Raw genomic sequence first — 26,270 nt, 5'->3', positions numbered from 1 at the left:
ATTGCCCAGCCACATAGTATATTGCCCAGCCACATAGTATATTGCCCAGCCACATAGTATATTGCCCAGCCACATAGTATATTGCCCAGCCACATAGTATATTGCCCAGCCACATAGTATATTGCCCAGCCACATAGTATATTGCCCAGCCACATAGTATATTGCCCAGCCACATAGTATATTGCCCAGCCACATAGTATATTGCCCAGCCACATAGTATATTGCCCAGCCACATAGTATATTGCCCAGCCACATAGTATATTGCCCAGCCACATAGTATATTGCCCAGCCACATAGTATATTGCCCAGCCACATAGTATATTGCCCAGCCACATAGTATATTGCCCAGCCACATAGTATATTGCCCAGCCACATAGTATATTGCCCAGCCACATAGTATATTGCCCAGCCACATAGTATATTGCCCAGCCACATAGTATATTGCCCAGCCACATAGTATATTGCCCAGCCACATAGTATATTGCCCAGCCACATAGTATATTGCCCAGCCACATAGTATATTGCCCAGCCACATAGTATATTGCCCAGCCACATAGTATATTGCCCAGCCACATAGTATATTGCCCAGCCACATAGTATATTGCCCAGCCACATAGTATATTGCCCAGCCACATAGTATATTGCCCAGCCACATAGTATATTGCCCAGCCACATAGTATATTGCCCAGCCACATAGTATATTGCCCAGCCACATAGTATATTGCCCAGCCACATAGTATATTGCCCAGCCACATAGTATATTGCCCAGCCACATAGTATATTGCCCAGCCACATAGTATATTGCCCAGCCACATAGTATATTGCCCAGCCACATAGTATATTGCCCAGCCACATAGTATATTGCCCAGCCACATAGTATATTGCCCAGCCACATAGTATATTGCCCAGCCACATAGTATATTGCCCAGCCACATAGTATATTGCCCAGCCACATAGTATATTGCCCAGCCACATAGTATATTGCCCAGCCACATAGTATATTGCCCAGCCACATAGTATATTGCCCAGCCACATAGTATATTGCCCAGCCACATAGTATATTGCCCAGCCACATAGTATATTGCCCAGCCACATAGTATATTGCCCAGCCACATAGTATATTGCCCAGCCACATAGTATATTGCCCAGCCACATAGTATATTGCCCAGCCACATAGTATATTGCCCAGCCACATAGTATATTGCCCAGCCACATAGTATATTGCCCAGCCACATAGTATATTGCCCAGCCACATAGTATATTGCCCAGCCACATAGTATATTGCCCAGCCACATAGTATATTGCCCAGCCACATAGTATATTGCCCAGCCACATAGTATATTGCCCAGCCACATAGTATATTGCCCAGCCACATAGTATATTGCCCAGCCACATAGTATATTGCCCAGCCACATAGTATATTGCCCAGCCACATAGTATATTGCCCAGCCACATAGTATATTGCCCAGCCACATAGTATATTGCCCAGCCACATAGTATATTGCCCAGCCACATAGTATATTGCCCAGCCACATAGTATATTGCCCAGCCACATAGTATATTGCCCAGCCACATAGTATATTGCCCAGCCACATAGTATATTGCCCAGCCACATAGTATATTGCCCAGCCACATAGTATATTGCCCAGCCACATAGTATATTGCCCAGCCACATAGTATATTGCCCAGCCACATAGTATATTGCCCAGCCACATAGTATATTGCCCAGCCACATAGTATATTGCCCAGCCACATAGTATATTGCCCAGCCACATAGTATATTGCCCAGCCACATAGTATATTGCCCAGCCACATAGTATATTGCCCAGCCACATAGTATATTGCCCAGCCACATAGTATATTGCCCAGCCACATAGTATATTGCCCAGCCACATAGTATATTGCCCAGCCACATAGTATATTGCCCAGCCACATAGTATATTGCCCAGCCACATAGTATATTGCCCAGCCACATAGTATATTGCCCAGCCACATAGTATATTGCCCAGCCACATAGTATATTGCCCAGCCACATAGTATATTGCCCAGCCACATAGTATATTGCCCAGCCACATAGTATATTGCCCAGCCACATAGTATATTGCCCAGCCACATAGTATATTGCCCAGCCACATAGTATATTGCCCAGCCACATAGTATATTGCCCAGCCACATAGTATATTGCCCAGCCACATAGTATATTGCCCAGCCACATAGTATATTGCCCAGCCACATAGTATATTGCCCAGCCACATAGTATATTGCCCAGCCACATAGTATATTGCCCAGCCACATAGTATATTGCCCAGCCACATAGTATATTGCCCAGCCACATAGTATATTGCCCAGCCACATAGTATATTGCCCAGCCACATAGTATATTGCCCAGCCACATAGTATATTGCCCAGCCACATAGTATATTGCCCAGCCACATAGTATATTGCCCAGCCACATAGTATATTGCCCAGCCACATAGTATATTGCCCAGCCACATAGTATATTGCCCAGCCACATAGTATATTGCCCAGCCACATAGTATATTGCCCAGCCACATAGTATATTGCCCAGCCACATAGTATATTGCCCAGCCACATAGTATATTGCCCAGCCACATAGTATATTGCCCAGCCACATAGTATATTGCCCAGCCACATAGTATATTGCCCAGCCACATAGTATATTGCCCAGCCACATAGTATATTGCCCAGCCACATAGTATATTGCCCAGCCACATAGTATATTGCCCAGCCACATAGTATATTGCCCAGCCACATAGTATATTGCCCAGCCACATAGTATATTGCCCAGCCACATAGTATATTGCCCAGCCACATAGTATATTGCCCAGCCACATAGTATATTGCCCAGCCACATAGTATATTGCCCAGCCACATAGTATATTGCCCAGCCACATAGTATATTGCCCAGCCACATAGTATATTGCCCAGCCACATAGTATATTGCCCAGCCACATAGTATATTGCCCAGCCACATAGTATATTGCCCAGCCACATAGTATATTGCCCAGCCACATAGTATATTGCCCAGCCACATAGTATATTGCCCAGCCACATAGTATATTGCCCAGCCACATAGTATATTGCCCAGCCACATAGTATATTGCCCAGCCACATAGTATATTGCCCAGCCACATAGTATATTGCCCAGCCACATAGTATATTGCCCAGCCACATAGTATATTGCCCAGCCACATAGTATATTGCCCAGCCACATAGTATATTGCCCAGCCACATAGTATATTGCCCAGCCACATAGTATATTGCCCAGCCACATAGTATATTGCCCAGCCACATAGTATATTGCCCAGCCACATAGTATATTGCCCAGCCACATAGTATATTGCCCAGCCACATAGTATATTGCCCAGCCACATAGTATATTGCCCAGCCACATAGTATATTGCCCAGCCACATAGTATATTGCCCAGCCACATAGTATATTGCCCAGCCACATAGTATATTGCCCAGCCACATAGTATATTGCCCAGCCACATAGTATATTGCCCAGCCACATAGTATATTGCCCAGCCACATAGTATATTGCCCAGCCACATAGTATATTGCCCAGCCACATAGTATATTGCCCAGCCACATAGTATATTGCCCAGCCACATAGTATATTGCCCAGCCACATAGTATATTGCCCAGCCACATAGTATATTGCCCAGCCACATAGTATATTGCCCAGCCACATAGTATATTGCCCAGCCACATAGTATATTGCCCAGCCACATAGTATATTGCCCAGCCACATAGTATATTGCCCAGCCACATAGTATATTGCCCAGCCACATAGTATATTGCCCAGCCACATAGTATATTGCCCAGCCACATAGTATATTGCCCAGCCACATAGTATATTGCCCAGCCACATAGTATATTGCCCAGCCACATAGTATATTGCCCAGCCACATAGTATATTGCCCAGCCACATAGTATATTGCCCAGCCACATAGTATATTGCCCAGCCACATAGTATATTGCCCAGCCACATAGTATATTGCCCAGCCACATAGTATATTGCCCAGCCACATAGTATATTGCCCAGCCACATAGTATATTGCCCAGCCACATAGTATATTGCCCAGCCACATAGTATATTGCCCAGCCACATAGTATATTGCCCAGCCACATAGTATATTGCCCAGCCACATAGTATATTGCCCAGCCACATAGTATATTGCCCAGCCACATAGTATATTGCCCAGCCACATAGTATATTGCCCAGCCACATAGTATATTGCCCAGCCACATAGTATATTGCCCAGCCACATAGTATATTGCCCAGCCACATAGTATATTGCCCAGCCACATAGTATATTGCCCAGCCACATAGTATATTGCCCAGCCACATAGTATATTGCCCAGCCACATAGTATATTGCCCAGCCACATAGTATATTGCCCAGCCACATAGTATATTGCCCAGCCACATAGTATATTGCCCAGCCACATAGTATATTGCCCAGCCACATAGTATATTGCCCAGCCACATAGTATATTGCCCAGCCACATAGTATATTGCCCAGCCACATAGTATATTGCCCAGCCACATAGTATATTGCCCAGCCACATAGTATATTGCCCAGCCACATAGTATATTGCCCAGCCACATAGTATATTGCCCAGCCACATAGTATATTGCCCAGCCACATAGTATATTGCCCAGCCACATAGTATATTGCCCAGCCACATAGTATATTGCCCAGCCACATAGTATATTGCCCAGCCACATAGTATATTGCCCAGCCACATAGTATATTGCCCAGCCACATAGTATATTGCCCAGCCACATAGTATATTGCCCAGCCACATAGTATATTGCCCAGCCACATAGTATATTGCCCAGCCACATAGTATATTGCCCAGCCACATAGTATATTGCCCAGCCACATAGTATATTGCCCAGCCACATAGTATATTGCCCAGCCACATAGTATATTGCCCAGCCACATAGTATATTGCCCAGCCACATAGTATATTGCCCAGCCACATAGTATATTGCCCAGCCACATAGTATATTGCCCAGCCACATAGTATATTGCCCAGCCACATAGTATATTGCCCAGCCACATAGTATATTGCCCAGCCACATAGTATATTGCCCAGCCACATAGTATATTGCCCAGCCACATAGTATATTGCCCAGCCACATAGTATATTGCCCAGCCACATAGTATATTGCCCAGCCACATAGTATATTGCCCAGCCACATAGTATATTGCCCAGCCACATAGTATATTGCCCAGCCACATAGTATATTGCCCAGCCACATAGTATATTGCCCAGCCACATAGTATATTGCCCAGCCACATAGTATATTGCCCAGCCACATAGTATATTGCCCAGCCACATAGTATATTGCCCAGCCACATAGTATATTGCCCAGCCACATAGTATATTGCCCAGCCACATAGTATATTGCCCAGCCACATAGTATATTGCCCAGCCACATAGTATATTGCCCAGCCACATAGTATATTGCCCAGCCACATAGTATATTGCCCAGCCACATAGTATATTGCCCAGCCACATAGTATATTGCCCAGCCACATAGTATATTGCCCAGCCACATAGTATATTGCCCAGCCACATAGTATATTGCCCAGCCACATAGTATATTGCCCAGCCACATAGTATATTGCCCAGCCACATAGTATATTGCCCAGCCACATAGTATATTGCCCAGCCACATAGTATATTGCCCAGCCACATAGTATATTGCCCAGCCACATAGTATATTGCCCAGCCACATAGTATATTGCCCAGCCACATAGTATATTGCCCAGCCACATAGTATATTGCCCAGCCACATAGTATATTGCCCAGCCACATAGTATATTGCCCAGCCACATAGTATATTGCCCAGCCACATAGTATATTGCCCAGCCACATAGTATATTGCCCAGCCACATAGTATATTGCCCAGCCACATAGTATATTGCCCAGCCACATAGTATATTGCCCAGCCACATAGTATATTGCCCAGCCACATAGTATATTGCCCAGCCACATAGTATATTGCCCAGCCACATAGTATATTGCCCAGCCACATAGTATATTGCCCAGCCACATAGTATATTGCCCAGCCACATAGTATATTGCCCAGCCACATAGTATATTGCCCAGCCACATAGTATATTGCCCAGCCACATAGTATATTGCCCAGCCACATAGTATATTGCCCAGCCACATAGTATATTGCCCAGCCACATAGTATATTGCCCAGCCACATAGTATATTGCCCAGCCACATAGTATATTGCCCAGCCACATAGTATATTGCCCAGCCACATAGTATATTGCCCAGCCACATAGTATATTGCCCAGCCACATAGTATATTGCCCAGCCACATAGTATATTGCCCAGCCACATAGTATATTGCCCAGCCACATAGTATATTGCCCAGCCACATAGTATATTGCCCAGCCACATAGTATATTGCCCAGCCACATAGTATATTGCCCAGCCACATAGTATATTGCCCAGCCACATAGTATATTGCCCAGCCACATAGTATATTGCCCAGCCACATAGTATATTGCCCAGCCACATAGTATATTGCCCAGCCACATAGTATATTGCCCAGCCACATAGTATATTGCCCAGCCACATAGTATATTGCCCAGCCACATAGTATATTGCCCAGCCACATAGTATATTGCCCAGCCACATAGTATATTGCCCAGCCACATAGTATATTGCCCAGCCACATAGTATATTGCCCAGCCACATAGTATATTGCCCAGCCACATAGTATATTGCCCAGCCACATAGTATATTGCCCAGCCACATAGTATATTGCCCAGCCACATAGTATATTGCCCAGCCACATAGTATATTGCCCAGCCACATAGTATATTGCCCAGCCACATAGTATATTGCCCAGCCACATAGTATATTGCCCAGCCACATAGTATATTGCCCAGCCACATAGTATATTGCCCAGCCACATAGTATATTGCCCAGCCACATAGTATATTGCCCAGCCACATAGTATATTGCCCAGCCACATAGTATATTGCCCAGCCACATAGTATATTGCCCAGCCACATAGTATATTGCCCAGCCACATAGTATATTGCCCAGCCACATAGTATATTGCCCAGCCACATAGTATATTGCCCAGCCACATAGTATATTGCCCAGCCACATAGTATATTGCCCAGCCACATAGTATATTGCCCAGCCACATAGTATATTGCCCAGCCACATAGTATATTGCCCAGCCACATAGTATATTGCCCAGCCACATAGTATATTGCCCAGCCACATAGTATATTGCCCAGCCACATAGTATATTGCCCAGCCACATAGTATATTGCCCAGCCACATAGTATATTGCCCAGCCACATAGTATATTGCCCAGCCACATAGTATATTGCCCAGCCACATAGTATATTGCCCAGCCACATAGTATATTGCCCAGCCACATAGTATATTGCCCAGCCACATAGTATATTGCCCAGCCACATAGTATATTGCCCAGCCACATAGTATATTGCCCAGCCACATAGTATATTGCCCAGCCACATAGTATATTGCCCAGCCACATAGTATATTGCCCAGCCACATAGTATATTGCCCAGCCACATAGTATATTGCCCAGCCACATAGTATATTGCCCAGCCACATAGTATATTGCCCAGCCACATAGTATATTGCCCAGCCACATAGTATATTGCCCAGCCACATAGTATATTGCCCAGCCACATAGTATATTGCCCAGCCACATAGTATATTGCCCAGCCACATAGTATATTGCCCAGCCACATAGTATATTGCCCAGCCACATAGTATATTGCCCAGCCACATAGTATATTGCCCAGCCACATAGTATATTGCCCAGCCACATAGTATATTGCCCAGCCACATAGTATATTGCCCAGCCACATAGTATATTGCCCAGCCACATAGTATATTGCCCAGCCACATAGTATATTGCCCAGCCACATAGTATATTGCCCAGCCACATAGTATATTGCCCAGCCACATAGTATATTGCCCAGCCACATAGTATATTGCCCAGCCATGTATGTCACAGGTTAAAAAATAAACACACTCACCTTTGGATCCGAGGGCCCATTGTAGTTCTAACATACTCACCTTCGGATCCGAGGGGCCCTTGGAGCGGAGGCCGCCATCTTCGGTTCCCAGGATGCATTGCAAAATTACCCAGATGACTTAGCGGTCTCGCGAGGCCGCTCCGCTAAGTCTTCTGGGTAATTTCGCAATGCATCGCCGGGAACGGAAGATGGCGGCAGGCGCGATCAGGCTCTGCGGACAACGGAGGGTGAGTATAGCAGGTTTTTTGTTTATTATTTTTAACATTACATTTGCGTTACCCGCGGCATAACGCGGTCCGTTACCGCCGGCATTAACCCTGTGTTAGCGGTGGCAGTAGGGGAGTATGCGGGCGCCGGGCAGTGACTGCGGGGAGTAAGGAGCGGCCATTTTCTTCCGGACTGTGCCCGTCGCTGATTGGCTGTGGCTGTTTTGCCGCGACCAATCAGCGACTTTGATTTCCTTGACAGACAGAGGCCGCGACCAATGAATATCCGTGACAGACAGACAGAAGGACAGAAAGATGAAAGTGACCCTTAGACAATTATATAGTAGATATAAATTCATGGACAAGGTAATAAGAGAAGGGACAGTGCAGCGTGTATAACGCGAAACGGCCATTGTCCTTTTACTTGCACTGTCCCTGCCCTTATTACCTTGTCCATGAATTTATATTTGAAATAAAGGACTAAGGTTTCTTCGTCACATAACGGAAGTGTTGCTGCTTTCTTCTTCCTTTGCATTTATCTACATGTTTTACTTCTGGCAAGCACCCTCCACCAAGTGACTTCACTCCCACAATGTGCCAATGATTCAGAGTGTATCCCTCCATACCAGTAAGTAACTCATTACATTTAATCTCAGTGCCATTCATTTTTTCTTCTTTCTGGACTTATATGGTACATATGTATACACATCACACACACACACTGTATACACACTATGTAAATACTAGGATTATATGGTACATATGTATACACATCAGACACACTATATACACACCATGTAAATACTAGGATTATATGGTACATATGTATACATATCATATACACACCATGTAAATACTAGGATTATATGGTACATATGTATGCACATCACACACACACACTATATACACAGACTATATACATACTACGATTATATGGTACATATGTGTACACACACACTATATACACACACTATGTAATTACTAGGATTATATGGTACATATGTATACACATCACACACACTATATACACACTATGTAATTACAAGGATTATATGGTACATATGTATACACATCACACACACTATATACAGTGGGGCAAAAAAGTATTTAGTCAGTCAGCAATATTGCAAGTTCCACCACTTAAAAAGATGAGAGGCGTCTGTAATTTACATCATAGGTAGACCTCAACTATGGGAGACAAACTGAGGAAAAAAAATCCAGAAAATCGCATTGTCTGTTTTTTTAATATTTTATTTGCATATTATGGTGGAAAATAAGTATTTGGTCAGAAACAAAATTTCATCTCAATACTTTGTAATATATCCTTTGTTGGCAATGACAGAGGTCAAACGTTTTCTGTAAGTCTTCACAAGGTTGCCACACACTGTTGTTGGTATGTTGGCCCATTCCTCCATGCAGATCTCCTCTAGAGCAGTGATGTTTTTGGCTTTTCGCTTGGCAACACGGACTTTCAACTACCTCCAAAGGTTTTCTATAGGGTTGAGATCTGGAGACTGGCTAGGCCACTCCAGGACCTTGAAATGCTTCTTACGAAGCCACTCCTTCGTTGCCCTGGTGGTGTGCTTTGGATCATTGTCATGTTGAAAGACCCAGCCACGTTTCATCTTCAATGCCCTTGCTGATGGAAGGAGGTTTGCACTCAAAATCTCACGATACATGGCCCCATTCATTCTTTCATGTACCCGGATCAGTCGTCCTGGCCCCTTTGCAGAGAAACAGCCCCAAAGCATGATGTTTCCACCACCATGCTTTACAGTAGGTATGGTGTTTGATGGATGCAACTCAGTATTCTTTTTCCACCAAACACGACAAGTTGTGTTTCTACCAAACAGTTCCAGTTTGGTTTCATCAGACCATAGGACATTCTCCCAAAACTCCTCTGGATCATCCAAATGCTCTCTAGCAAACTTCAGACGGGCCCGGACATGTACTGGCTTAAGCAGTGGGACACGTCTGGCACTGCAGGATCTGATTCCATGGTGGCGTAGTGTGTTACTTATGGTAGGCCTTGTTACATTGGTCCCAGCTCTCTGCAGTTCATTCACTAGGTCCCCCCGCGTGGTTCTGGGATTATTGCTCACCGTTCTTGTGATCATTCTGACCCCACGGGGTGGGATTTTGCGTGGAGCCCCAGATCGAGGGAGATTATCAGTGGTCTTGTATGTCTTCCATTTTCTAATTATTGCTCCCACTGTTGATTTCTTCACTCCAAGCTGGTTGGCTATTGCAGATTCAGTCTTCCCAGCCTGGTGCAGGGCTACAATTTTGTTTCTAGTGTCCTTTGACAGCTCTTTGGTCTTCACCATAGTGGAGTTTGGAGTCAGACTGTTTGAGGGTGTGCACAGGTGTCTTTTTATACTGATAACAAGTTTAATCAGGTGCCATTACTACAGGTAATGAGTGGAGGAAAGAGGAGACTCTTAAAGAAGAAGTTACAGGTCTGTGAGAGCCAGAAATCTTGACTGTTTGTTTCTGACCAAATACTTATTTTCCACCATAATATGCAAATAAAATATTAAAAAAACAGACAATGTGATTTTCTGGATTTTTTTTTCTCAGTTTGTCTCCCATAGTTGAGGTCTACCTATGATGTAAATTACAGACGCCTCTCATCTTTTTAAGTGGTGGAACTTGCACTATTGCTGACTGACTAAATACTTTTTTGCCCCACTGTACATACTAGGATTATATGGTACATATGTGTACACACACTATGTAATTACTAGGATTATATGGTACATATGTATACACATCACACACACTATATACATACTAGGATTATATGGTACATATGTGTACACACACTATATACACACTATGTAATTACTAGGATTATATGGTACATATGTATACACACACACACACACACACTATATACACACACACACACACTATGTAAATACTAGGATTATATGGTACATATGTATACACATCACACACACACTATATACACACTATATACATACTAGGATTATATGGTACATATGTGTACACACACTATATACACACTATGTAATTACTAGGATTATATGGTACATATGTATACACACACACACACTATATACACACACTATGTAAATACTAGGATTATATGGTACATATGTATACACATCACACACACTATATACACACACTATATACATACTACGATTATATGGTACATATGTATACACACACACACACACACACTATGTAAATACTAGGATTATATGGTACATATGTATACACACACACTATGTAAATACTAGGATTATATGGTACATATGTATACACACACTATGTAAATACTCAGATTATATGGTACTGTACATATGTATACACATCACACACACACACTATATACATACTAGGATTATATGGAACATATGTATACACATCACACACACTATATACACACACTATATACATACTAGGATTATATGGTACATATGTATACACACACACACTATATACTTACTACGATTATATGGTACATATGTATACACACACACACACTATGTAAATACCAGGATTATATGGTACATATGTATACACATCGCACACTATATACACACTATGTAAATACTAGGATTATATGGTACATATGTATACACATCACACACTATATACACACACACTATGTAAATACTAGGATTATATGGAACATATGTATACACATCACACACACTATATACATACTAGGATTATATGGTACATATGTATATACACACACACACACACACACTATATATACACACACACACACTATATACTTACTACGATTATATGGTACATATGTACACACACACACACACTATGTAAATACCAGGATTATATGGTACATATGTATACACATCACACACACACACACACACAATGTAAATACCAGGATTATATGGTACATATGTATACACATCAGACACACTATATACACACTATGTAAATACCAGAATTATATGGTACATATGTATACACATCACACACACCATGTAAATACCAGGATTATATGGTACATATGTATACACATCAGACACACTATATACACACCATGTAAATACCAGGATTATATGGTACATATGTATACACATCACACACTATATACACACCATGTAAATACCAGGATTATATGGTACATATGTATACACATCAGACACACTATATACACACCATGTAAATACCAGGATTATATGGTACATATGTATACACATCACACACACACTATATACACACCATGTAAATACTAGGATTATATGGTACATATGTATACACATCACACACTATATACACACCATGTAAATACCAGGATTATATGGTACATATGTATACACATCACACACACACTATATACACACCATGTAAATACCAGGATTATATGGTACATATGTATACACATCACACACACACTATATACACACCATGTAAATACCAGGATTATATGGTACATATGTATACACATCACACACACACTATATACACACCATGTAAATACCAGGATTATATGGTACATATGTATACACATCACACACACACACTATATACACACCATGTAAATACCAGGATTATATGGTACATATGTATACACATCACACACACACACTATATACACACACTATGTAAATACTAGGATTATATGGTACATATGTATACACATCACACACACTATATACACACCATGTAAATACTAGGATTATATGGTACATATGTATACACATCACACACTATATACACACCATGTAAATACCAGGATTATATGGTACATATGTATACACATCACACACACACTATATACACACCATGTAAATACCAGGATTATATGGTACATATGTATACACATCACACACACACTATATACACACCATGTAAATACCAGGATTATATGGTACATATGTATACACATCACACACACACTATATACACACCATGTAAATACCAGGATTATATGGTACATATGTATACACATCACACACACACTATATAGACACCATGTAAATACCAGGATTATATGGTACATATGTATACACATCACACACACACTATATACACACCATGTAAATACCAGGATTATATGGTACATATGTATACACATCACACACACACACTATATACACACCATGTAAATACCAGGATTATATGGTACATATGTATACACATCACACACACTATATACACACCATGTAAATACCAGGATTATATGGTACATATGTATACACATCACACACTATATACACACCATGTAAATACCAGGATTATATGGTACATATGTATACACATCACACACTATATACACACCATGTAAATACCAGGATTATATGGTACATATGTATACACATCACACACACACTATATACACACCATGTAAATACTAGGATTATATGGTACATATGTATACACATCACACACTATATACACACCATGTAAATACCAGGATTATATGGTACATATGTATACACATCACACACTATATACACACCATGTAAATACCAGGATTATATGGTACATATGTATACACATCACACACACACTATATACACACCATGTAAATACCAGGATTATATGGTACATATGTATACACATCACACACTATATACACACCATGTAAATACCAGGATTATATGGTACATATGTATACACATCACACACTATATACACACCATGTAAATACCAGGATTATATGGTACATATGTATACACATCACACACTATATACACACTATGTAAATACCAGGATTATATGGTACATATGTGGAATTATAGTGTGTGTACAGATGAGCGAGGTGCATGCTGCACACTACTGCCAGCACACAGGTCCCCTCACCCATGTGACATTCCTCCAGCTCCCTGTCCTCCACCCCAGCACTATGCAGCCATATCCCCAGCTGCCCATGGTCCCCGGGTGTACAGAGCTCTCGTACACACCACCCAGTGCCACCCATGCACGGCTCCCACACAGGGCCCAGGGCACAATACCCATGAGCACAAGCCGCACGTACCGGGGTCAGGATGACGTATGGTCAGCAGTGGTCATGTGATTCTCTGTGCGTTTCCTTTCTATCTCCCAGCTCAGCACAAGGCAGAACCAGGAGGAAGTCACATGACCGGACTGGAGGGCGGGGCTCAGCTGGAACGCATCTACTACTATACCTAGTGAGTTCTGCAGGCACTGGGGGGCGGGGCTGATAGTCTGCACTAGTGAGGAGACTGTACAGTGTACACTCACAAGGACCTGTGGGGACGGGGTTACTGACTCACATGGACCTGTGGGGACGGGGTTACTGACACACAAGGACCTGTGGGGACGGGGTTACTGACTCACATGGACCTGTGGGAACGGGGTTACTGACACACAAGGACCTGTGGAGACGGGGTTACTGACTTACATGGACCTGTGGAGATGGGGTTACTGACTCACATGGACCTGTGGGGACGGGGTTACTGATGCACATGGACCTCTGGGGACGGGGTTACTGACACATGGACCTGTGGGGACGGGGTTACTGACACACGGACCTGTGGGGACGGGGTTACTGATGCACATGGACCTCTGGGGACGGGGTTACTGATGCACATGGACCTGTGGGGACGGGGTTACTGATGCACATGGACCTGTGGGGACGGGGTTACTGATGCACATGGACCTGTGGGGACGGGGTTACTGATGCACATGGACCTCTGGGGACGGGGTTACTGACACATGGACCTGTGGGGACGGGGTTACTGACACACGGACCTGTGGGGACGGGGTTACTGATGCACATGGACCTGTGGGGACGGGGTTACTGATGCACATGGACCTGTGGGGACGGGGTTACTGACAGCCTCATTTCACTAGTTTCTAGTTGTGCTTTATTTAATGTATTACATTTCTGGGGATGGGAAATCAGCGGAATTTATAGCATAGCATTTAAAGGGATTGTCACAGTTTGGACCCGCTGCTTGGGTGACCCTCTGGTCGGAGCTGTGCGCCATTCTCTGCGCCAGCTGTTAAACTGACAGCCGGCATGGAGAACATAACATGGTGGCTCCCTGCAATCAATTATACTCGCATCCCAGGCATGATTACAATTGGATCTCTGACCGCCACCACTTCTAGGCTCAGGGTGACGTCAGCAGCTGCGGGATCAGGTCACCTGATCATACCGCTGATAAGACACCAGCGACCCATAGGCGCAAGCGCTCCTCCTGTGCTGACAATGAGGTATGCTTAGAGGCCAAGATACCGGGAAGGACCTGGGGGCAGTATAGGGTGGCATGTGTAAGGTACAGGATAATGACCGCATGCTGGGTCCTGGGCTCAAATCCAACCAAGGGCAACATCTGCAAGGAGTCTGTACGTTCTCCCCGTTTGTGTGGGTAGCCTCCGGGTTCTCCCACATGCCTAAGACATACTGATAGGAAAATTAGAGTGTGAGCCCCTATGGGGACAGAGATGATAATGTCTGTAAAGCGCTGTGGAATAAGGTAGCGCTATATAAGCAAAGTATAATAATAAGATGTGGGTGGGAAGTGTGAGGGTACAGTATAGATACTGGGCAGTGTGTGGGGGCAGTATTGAAAGTGGGCAGCAAGAAGGTGACAGTATACAGAGTGGGGTGCACAGTATAGAGACTGGGCAGTATAAGAGGACACTGTGGGAACAGGGTGCAGAGGGGCCAGTATAGTAACATAGTAACATAGTTAGTAAGGCCGAAAAAAGACATTTGTCCATCCAGTTCAGCCTATATTCCATCATAATAAATACCCAGATCTACGTCCTTCTACAGAACCTAATAATTGTATGATACAATATTGTTCTGCTCCAGGAAGACATCCAGGCCTCTCTTGAACCCCTCGACTGAGTTCGCCATCACCACCTCCTCAGGCAAGCAATTCCAGATTCTCACTGCCCTAACAGTAAAGAATCCTCTTCTATGTTGGTGGAAAAACCTTCTTTCCTCCAGACGCAAAGAATGCCCCCTTGTGCCCGTCACCTTCCTTGGTATAAACAGATCCTCAGCGAGATATTTGTATTGTCCCCTTATATACTTATACATGGTTATTAGATCGCCCCTCAGTCGTCTTTTTTCAAGACTAAATAATCCTAATTTCGCTAATCTATCTGGGTATTGTAGTTCTCCCATCCCCTTTATTAATTTTGTTGCCCTCCTTTGTACTCTCTCTAGTTCCATTATATCCTTCCTGAGCACCGGTACCCAAAACTGGACACAGTACTCCATGTGCGGTCTAACTAGGGATTTGTACAGAGGCAGTATAATGCTCTCATCATGTGTATCCAGACCTCTTTTAATGCACCCCATGATCCTGTTTGCCTTGGCAGCTGCTGCCTGGCACTGGCTGCTCCAGGTAAGTTTATCATTAACTAGGATCCCCAAGTCCTTCTCCCTGTCAGATTTACCCAGTGGTTTCCCGTTCAGTGTGTAATGGTGATATTGATTCCTTCTTCCCATGTGTATAACCTTACATTTATCATTGTTAAACCTCATCTGCCACCTTTCAGCCCAAGTTTCCAACTTATCCAGATCCATCTGTAGCAGAATACTATCTTCTCTTGTATTAACTGCTTTACATAGTTTTGTATCATCTGCAAATATCGATATTTTACTGTGTAAACCTTCTACCAGATCATTAATGAATATGTTGAAGAGAACAGGTCCCAATACTGACCCCTGCGGTACCCCACTGGTCACAGCGACCCAGTTAGAGACTATACCATTTATAACCACCCTCTGCTTTCTATCACTAAGCCAGTTACTAACCCATTTACACACATTTTCCCCCAGACCAAGCATTCTCATTTTGTGTACCAACCTCTTGTGCGGCACGGTATCAAATGCTTTGGAAAAATCGAGATATACCACGTCCAATGACTCACCGTGGTCCAGTCTATAGCTTACCTCTTCATAAAAACTGATTAGATTGGTTTGACAGGAGCGATTTCTCATAAACCCATGCTGATATGGAGTTAAACAGTTATTCTCATTGAGATAATCCAGAATAACATCCCTCAGAAACCCTTCAAATATTTTACCAACAATAGAGGTTAGACTTACTGGCCTATAATTTCCAGGTTCACTTTTAGAGCCCTTTTTGAATATTGGCACCACATTTGCTATGCGCCAGTCCTGCGGAACAGACCCTGTCGCTATAGAGTCACTAAAAATAAGAAATAATGGTTTATCTATTACATTACTTAGTTCTCTTAGTACTCGTGGGTGTATGCCATCCGGACCCGGAGATTTATCTATTTTAATCTTATTTAGCCGGTTTCGCACCTCTTCTTGGGTTAGATTGGTGACCCTTAATATAGGGTTTTCATTGTTTCTTGGGATTTCACCTAGCATTTCATTTTCCACCGTGAATACCGTGGAGAAGAAGGTGTTTAATATGTTAGCTTTTTCCTCGTCATCTACAACCATTCTTTCCTCACTATTTTTTAAGGGGCCTACATTTTCAGTTTTTATTCTTTTACTATTGATATAGTTGAAGAACAGTTTGGGATTAGTTTTACTCTCCTTAGCAATGTGCTTCTCTGTTTCCTTTTTGGCAGCTTTAATTAGTTTTTTAGATAAAGTATTTTTCTCCCTATAGTTTTTTAGAGCTTCAATGGTGCCATCCTGCTTTAGTAGTGCAAATGCTTTCTTTTTACTGTTAATTGCCTGTCTTACTTCTTTGTTTAGCCACATTGGGTTTTTCCTATTTCTAGTCCTTTTATTCCCACAAGGTATAAACCGCTTACACTGCCTATTTAGGATGTTCTTAAACATTTCCCATTTATTATCTGTATTCTTATTTCTGAGGATATTGTCCCAGTCTACCAGATTAAGGGCATCTCTAAGCTGTTCAAACTTTGCCTTCCTAAAGTTCAATGTTTTTGTGACTCCCTGACAAGTCCCCAGGGCCGGCGTCAGCACCCGGCACACCGGGCAAATGCCGGGGCCCTGGGGAGAGAGGGGGGCCCACTGTCATAGATACAGCTGGGAGAGCAGAGCAGGAGATAACATGCTCTCTCCCCCCACAAAGTCACTGCTGGCTGCGTTCTCTTAACCCCTATGTGCCAGCTCTGACACAAGCATCTTCTCACTCAGTCAGTGCAGCCAGGCAGGCACACATAGGGGTTAACAGAAGGCAGCCAGTGTGACATTGTGGGCGGAGAGAGCACGTTCTCTGCTCTCCCCCCTGGCTGGCTGCAGACAGTGCTGAAGTTTATCAGGCAGATTCCGGAGGAGCCTGAGTGAGTGCAAAGGTATCCAGCAGTGGTTGCAGTTGTGGCTCAGTCTGCTGCTGTCTTTCTCTGCTGCCTAAAAATGTGGTGATGTCTGGAGGAGCAGCTGGTGGGGTGCAGCCTGTAGCCGCCCAGCTCACCCAGAATACATGCATGCTGCACCAAACCTGCACCAGTGGGGTAGGAAGAAGCTTAACCCTTTCCCATCTGTATGAAGGTTATTGCTGAACCTTAAAGATAACAATCCGACCCCCATAAATGGGGTTAACCAGATGCCAGGAGGAAGGGGAGCTGCTGCCATGGATAAATCTGAGCTGTGGGCTGTAGGTTGGGGCCCCGTGGCCCCAGGCTGGTGACTGGAGGGACTCTGCCCAGTGCTGGCATGTGGGTGATTTCTGCTCCGGAGTCTCAGTTTCTCTCCTCCAGGTCACACTGTGCAGTCACAGCAACATTGGTTGTGTCTGTCCAGGTCCCAGCAGCTGCCACTGCTCCCACCACGGACATGGCATCACTTAACGGTTGAGCCTAGAGTGTATGGGCTCCTTCCAGGTCCTGACTGCAGCCCATACAGTCTAGCCGGCTCACTGGTGAAGATGCTAGAGTGTATGGGCTCCTTCCTGGTTTCCTGACTGCAGCCCATACACTCTAGCCGGCTCAGTACTGAAGATGCTAGAGTATATGGGCTCTTTCCAGGTCACCTGACTTCAGCCCATACAGTGTAGCCGGCTCACTGTGAAGATGCTAGAGTGTATGGGCTCCTTCCAGGTCCTGACTGCAGCCCATGCATTGTAGCTGGCTCAGTACTGAAGATGCTAAACTGTATGGGCTCCTTCCAGGTCCTGACTTCAGCCCATACACTCTAGCCGGCTCACTGTGAAGATGCTAGAGTGTATGGGCTGCAGTCAGGTATATATTCTTGAAGATAGCAGACTTTATGGGCTGCTGCCTGGCCCTGACTGCAGCCCATACATGACACTAGAATGTATGTGCTCCTTCAAGGTATAAATTATTAAAACCAGCAGAATATATGGGCTCCTGCCAGGTCCTGACTGCAGCCCATACAGTCTAGTCAGCTCACCGGTGAAGACACTAGACTGTACGGGCTCCTGTCAGGTATATAGTATGGTAGATACAGACTGTACGGGCCCCTGTCAGGTATATATTATTGTAGATACAGACTGTACGGGCTCCTGTCAGGTATATATTATTGTAGATACAGACTGTACGGGCTCCTGTCAGGTATATATTACTGTAGATACAGACTGTACGGGCTCCTGTCAGGTATATATTAATGATGGTATCAGAATGTATGGGCCCCTGTCAGGTATATATTAGTGATGATATCAGAATGTATGGGCCCCTGTCAGGTATATATTAGTGATGATATCAGAATGTATGGGCCCCTGTCAGGTATATATTAGTGATGATATCAGAATGTATGGGCCCCTGTCAGGTATATATTAGTGATGATATCAGAATGTATGGGCCCCTGTCAGGTATATATTAGTGATGATATCAGAATGTATGGGCCCCTGTCAGGTATATATGCTGCGATTGTTCTCGTGTGCCGATTCGGCATGAAAAAATAATCACAGATGTGATCTGCCCCATAGATTAACACTGGTCCGAGTGCCATGCGATGTTTTCTCACATAGCGCTCGTCCGTATTCTACGCTAGTGTGACCCCGGCCTTAAACTTATGAAGAGACACAGACCACCTGCAGCTCAGCCTTCATCAATATTTAAATTACAAGTTTTTCACCATCCAAAAAATGCTATTTTTTACCTAGTTCCATAGGTTTCTTAAAGGGAACCTGTCACCAGGTTTTCCCCATATATAGTACCACCAGAACCTATATGCCCTTATACACACCCTTCTACAGTGCTGTACCGTACATACCGTATATACTCGAGTATAAGCCGAGATTTTCAGCCCACTTTTTTTGGGCTGAAAGTGACCCTCTCGGCTTATACTCAAGTCATTGTCGGCGAGGGAGGGGGAGCGGCGGCTGTCACATACTCATCTGCTCCCGGCGCGGTCCCTGCATGTCCGATGGTCTCCGGGCAGCTCTTCCTTTGTTCAACGGTCAAGTGGAACCGCTCATTAATGAATATGGATGCATATTCATTACTTTAATGAGCTGTTCGTGACAGCTGAACATAGGAAGACGCTGCTGACTCCCGGAGACCATCTGACAGTGAGAAGCTGCAAGGGACCGCGTCGGGAGCAGGTGAGTATGACGGGGGAGGTGAGCATTGCGCGATATTCACCTCTCCCCTTTCCACCGCTGCGGGCCGCTCTGTCCTCTGGCTGTGACTGTTTAGGTCAGAGGGCACGATGACGTAGTTAGTGTGCACGCCGCCCTCTGCTTGAATAGTCAGTGCAGAGGATGGAAGACAGAGCAGCGCGCAGCAGTGGAAAGTGCCAGGGGCCTGAGCGAAGAGAGGCGAGTATGTGTTTTTTGTTTTTCTTTATTCGCAGCAACAGCAAATGGGGCATAATGTGTGGAGCATCTCATGGGGCATAATCTATGGAGTAAAATCTATGGAGCATCTTATGGGGCCATCAACCTTTATGCAGCATTGTATGGCGCAAAAGTTTCTATGGAGCATCTCATGGGGCCATTATTAACATTTGTGCAGCATTATATGGGGCATATTTTAATATGGAGCATCTTATGGGGCCATCATAAACTTTATGGAGCATTATATGGGGCTCCTCATTCAATATGGATATTCAAAAACACTTAACCTACTGATGTCTCAATTAATTTTACTTTTATTGGTATCTATTTTTATTTTTGACATTTACCAGTAGCTGCTGCATTTTCCACCCTAAGGCTTATACACGAGTCATTAAGTTTTTCCAGTTTTTTTGTGGCAAAATTAGGGGGGGGGGGTGTGGGGTGGTCGGCTTCTACTCGAGTATATACGGTATGTCCCTAAGCCAATGTGCATAATGTAAATAACTTCTTATACTCACCTACGGGGCGGTCCGGTGTTATGTTTGGCGCTGGTCTTCATCCGGCACAGTCCTTCCCGTGGATGATGTGCTCTACATCATCCACACAACCTCCCTCATCACGCTTCTGTACAGGAACACTTCTCGGCCGAGCACAAAGCAAAGTACTGCAACGGGCAGAAAGAAGTGCCTAGCACAGGATCACGATGGAAGACACCGTGTGGATGACATAGGACGCGTCATCGACTCAAAGAAAGAAGGACGGTGATAGAAGAGGAGAAGGCACCGGATTAAGACTAGCGAAGCCCATTGTATGGGGCTAGGCAAGTCTTAAGGGCATACAGATAGTGGTCGTGCTTTATAAAATGCTGTATATAAGGGTATACAGGCAGTGGGCCTACTATATATACACAGCATTCTAGAATGCTGTATATAAAGGCATATAGATAGTGGTCGTACGTTATGTGGGGGGGGGGGACAGAAACAATGATTGAATACCCTGTAGTAAGTGAACGGCTACAGTGCAAGAAAATAAAGGGTACTTAGTTAACACTTTTTTGGGGGCCTGAGAAAGGAGTCAGAAAAGAGCATCGGGGCGGACGCGCTGCTGTGAATGTCAGTGTCTATATCTAGCACGGCATAATTTTCATAACCAGCAGAGGGAAAGCTGACAGCTGATGTTAATATTCTGGAAAGGAGCCAATAACCATAAAGGTTCCCAGGCTACTAATATCAGCTCACAGCTGTTTGCTTAGCCTTAACTGGCTATTTTACAGTGGGACACAAAATATTGACATGGGGTCCCCCTATAAAAGCTGTAGGCTGATATTAATAGTCTGTGAAGAGGCCATGGATATTGGCAGCCCCAGAGGCTAAAAACCATCAGCTCTCAGCCATCCCAGAAATGGCGCATCTTATAGATCTGCCAATTCTGGCACTTAGCCTCGCTCTTCCCACTTGCCCTGTAGCAGTGGGGCTCAGATTTGTGGGGTTGATGTCACCATTTTATTGTCAAGTAACATCAAGCCCACAGGTTAGTAATGGAGAGGCATCTATCAGACACCTCTCCATTAGTAAGCTGGCCTACTGTCACCTTACAATACAAAGGTGACATTAACCCCTTATTACCCCATATGCCACCGCTACAGGGCAGTGAGAACAGAGGCTGAGTGCCAGAATTGGCGCATCTTACAGATGCACCTTCTCTGGGGTGGCAATAACCATGGTCCCTCTCTAGGCTATAATATCTGTCCTCAGTCACTGACTTTCCCTCTGTGGCACAGAAAATTGTGTGGGAGCCCACGCCAGTTTTTTCAGTGAAAACATTTTTATTAAATACATACAGGTCCCAAATTTTACACACACACACACACACATACTACTAACCGTATTAGTCACTGACCTATATAAATCTAACCGTTCTGCAATGGTTTACTGTATGTAAACCATGTCTCCTATCCTGCAATGATTTGACAGAAGCTGACAAATTAACTATTTGTAATTATTGTAAGCTGTCAGTGTGATTTTACTGTACACTGCACCTGAATTGCAAGCCTTTAAAAGGACACCGTTGCGTATTTCTCGCAAGTCACACTGATGGCCCGTGTGGTGTGAGTTTTTCTTGCATAAACAGACTTTCATTGGGGATTCTCGGCTGATATACGGTGCAAATCGCAGCATAGTGCAATTTCACTCGCACATATAATACGGCCGTGAAAAAAAAAAAAAATGTGATGGGAGCTGCCCAACAGATTAACATTGGTCTGAGTGCTATGCAATTTTTTTTTTCTCGCATAGCACTCGTCCGTATTCCTCTCTAGTGTGACTCCGGCCTTAAAGGGAAAATCATTAAAAAATTGAAAATTTCTATTTTTTTAAATTTCTGATATTTTTACAAAATAAAGCAAAACATATTAACCCAAGTTTATCATTAGCCCAAGTTTACCATTATCATAAAGTCTAGTATGTCAGGAAAAAAAACAACCTCAAAATCAATGGAATATGTTTAAGCATTCCAGAGTTATTACTACATAAAGTGACACTGGTCAGATTTAAAAAAAATTGGCCCCGTCACTGAGGGGTTAAATGCTTGTACAAGCGAACATGGTTTCAAAAGTGGTTTACCTGTCTAAGACTGGTTTCACACCAGCGTTCAGCAGCCATCTTCCTCCGTTAAGCCCCATCCACTGCTACACCTTCTTTCAGCTCCGCCTACGTCTGCATGCATCCCCTATCTTTAACATTGGATACACAGGCACGTGTCGTTTTGACGATGCGCTGAACTGCGCCGAACGCAACATGTTGCATTTTGTTGCGGTCGGCGCAGCGTTAAAACAACACATGCAGAGGCATCCGCTTGGCCTGCGTACCCAATGTTAAAGATAGGGTATGCAGGACGCATGCAGATGCAGGACGCATGCAGACGTAGGCGGAACTGAAGGAAGAGGTGCGGCATTGGGCGGGGCTTAACTGAGGAAGAAGGCTGCCATCCACAGCCCTGCCGAATGATAGTGTGAAACCAGCCCAAGGCTGTTATTATAGCACCTTACGTCTTACGCTAGGTTCACATTGCGTTAGTGCAATCCGTTAAGCGCATAGCGCTACGGATTGCGCTAACGCAATGTTTCTAGAGGGTCGGCGTTCACCCTCCCCGCTAGCGCAGATCCCCGATCTGCGGTAGCGAGGAACGGGCCTCGGACGCACCACGGACGCTGCAAGCAGCGTCCGAGGTCCGTCACAAAAGAACGGCACATTGCTAGCGCGTGCCGAAAATGGCATGCGCTAGTGATGCTCTTCAGCTAAAAGTAACATTGCTGTCAATGGGTGCGCTAATGGACCCGTTGCACGGAGTTAATTTCAACATTTTCGCCGTGCAACGCAGTTCGTTAGCGTTAACCCATTAACGCAATGTGAACCTAGCTTTACACAGATACATCATGGGCTTGTCCTGCCCTACGCATGAAATTTAAGACAAATACAATGTGGAGACTTAATCAGAGCAATGTTTTATTTACATTCAGAACTGGTTTAAGAGGCAAACAATTACCATTTCTCACAGAAATCTCACTTACTTCTAGAAATACTATATAATAATAATAATTTTTATTTATATAGCGCCAACATATTCCGCAGCGCTTTACAAATTATAGAGGGGACTTGTACAGACAATAGACATTACAGCATAACAGAAATACAGTTCAAAACAGATACCAGGAGGAATCAGGGCCCTGCTCGCAAGCTTACAGACTATGAGGAAAAGGGGAGACACGAGAGGTGGATGGTAACAATTGCTTTAGTTATTCGGAGCGGCCATAGTGTAAAGGTACCGTCACACTTAGCGACGCTGCAGCGATACCGACAACGATCCGGATCGCTGCAGCGTCGCTGTTTGGTCGCTGGAGAGCTGTCACACAGACAGCTCTCCAGCGACCAACGATCCCGAGGTCCCCGGTAACCAGGGTAAACATCGGGTAACTAAGCGCAGGGCCGCGCTTAGTAACCCGATGTTTACCCTGGTTACCAGCGTAAAAAAACAAACAGTACATACTTACATTCAGCTGTCTGTCCCTTGCCGGCCAGCAGTCAGTGCAGGAACCAGACGGCAAGGGACAGACAGCTGAATGTAAGTATGTACTGTTTGTTTTTTTACGCTGGTAACCAGGGTAAACATCGGGTTACTAAGCGCGGCCCTGCGCTTAGTTACCCGATGTTTACCCTGGTTACCAGTGAAGACATCGCTGAATCGGTGTCACACACACCGATTCAGCGATGTCTACGGGGAGTCCAGCGACGAAATAAAGTTCTGGACTTTCTTCCCCGACCAGCGATCTCCCAGCAGGGGCCTGATCGCTGCTGCCTGTCACACTGGACGATATCGCTAGCGAGGACGCTGCAACGTCACGGATCGCTAGCGCTATCGTCTAGTGTGACAGTACCTTAAGGCTCGGGTGTTCATGTAAAGCTGCATGAACCAGTTAACTGCCCAAGTATGTAGCAGTACAGACACAGAGGGCTATTAACTGCATAAAGTGAATGAGAACATGATGCGAGGAACCTGATTGCCTATTTTAAAAAAATAAATAAAAACAATAGGTTTTTTTTAATTTATTTTTTTTAAATAGGCCACACAGGGATCGTTAGGTTAATACATTGAGGCGGTAGGCCAGTCTGAACAAATGAGTTTTTAGGGTACGCTTAAAACTGTGGGGATTAATCGTATTAACCTAGGTAGTGCATTCCAAAGAATCGGCGCAGCACGTGTAAAGTCTTGGAGACGGGAGTGGGAGGTTCTGATTATTGAGGATGCTAACCTGAGGTCATTAGCGGAGCGGAGGGCACGGGTAGGGTGGTAGACTGAGACCAGAGAGGAGATGTAGGGTGGTGCAGAGCCATGGAGTGCTTTGTGGATGAGGGTAGTAGTTTTGTACTGGATTCTGGAGTGGATGGGTAGCCAGTGTAATGACTGGCACAAGGTAGAGGCATTGGTGTAACAGTTGGTGAGGAATATGATCCTGGCAGCAGCATTCAGGACAGATTGGAGCGGGGAAAGTTTGGTAAGAGGGAGGCCGATTAGTAGAGAGTTACAATAGTCCAGACGAGAATGAATAAGTGAAACAGTAAGAGTTTTTGCAGAGTCGAAAGTAAGAAAAGGGCGAATTCTAGAAATGTTTTTGAGATGCAGGTAAGAAGAGCGAGCCAGTGATCGGACGTGGGGGGTGAATGAAAGGTCAGAATCAAGTATGACCCCAAGGCAGCGGGCATGTTGCTTTGGAGTAATGGTGGAACCGCACACAGAGAT

At 44.3% G+C, this 26,270-nt stretch overlaps 1 protein-coding gene across 2 annotated transcripts in view; it reads right to left on the bottom strand.

The window, feature by feature from the left end:
• LOC138667073 (oocyte zinc finger protein XlCOF6-like) overlaps positions 1 to 14,383 on the bottom strand; it is a 118,711-nt gene extending 104,328 nt beyond the window's left edge. For both annotated transcript variants that reach the window (XM_069755342.1, XM_069755343.1), the window contains exon 1: positions 14,282 to 14,383. The gene's annotated coding sequence lies outside the window, so the exon portion shown is untranslated. The remainder of the gene's footprint in view (positions 1 to 14,281) is intronic.
• Between the last annotated feature and the right edge of the window lie 11,887 nt (positions 14,384 to 26,270).

This window comes from Ranitomeya imitator, chromosome 2 (genome assembly GCF_032444005.1).
Source record: "Ranitomeya imitator isolate aRanImi1 chromosome 2, aRanImi1.pri, whole genome shotgun sequence".
In the NCBI taxonomy this organism is placed as follows: Eukaryota; Metazoa; Chordata; class Amphibia; order Anura; family Dendrobatidae; genus Ranitomeya; species Ranitomeya imitator.
This window is presented reverse-complemented; position numbering and strand designations above follow the sequence as displayed.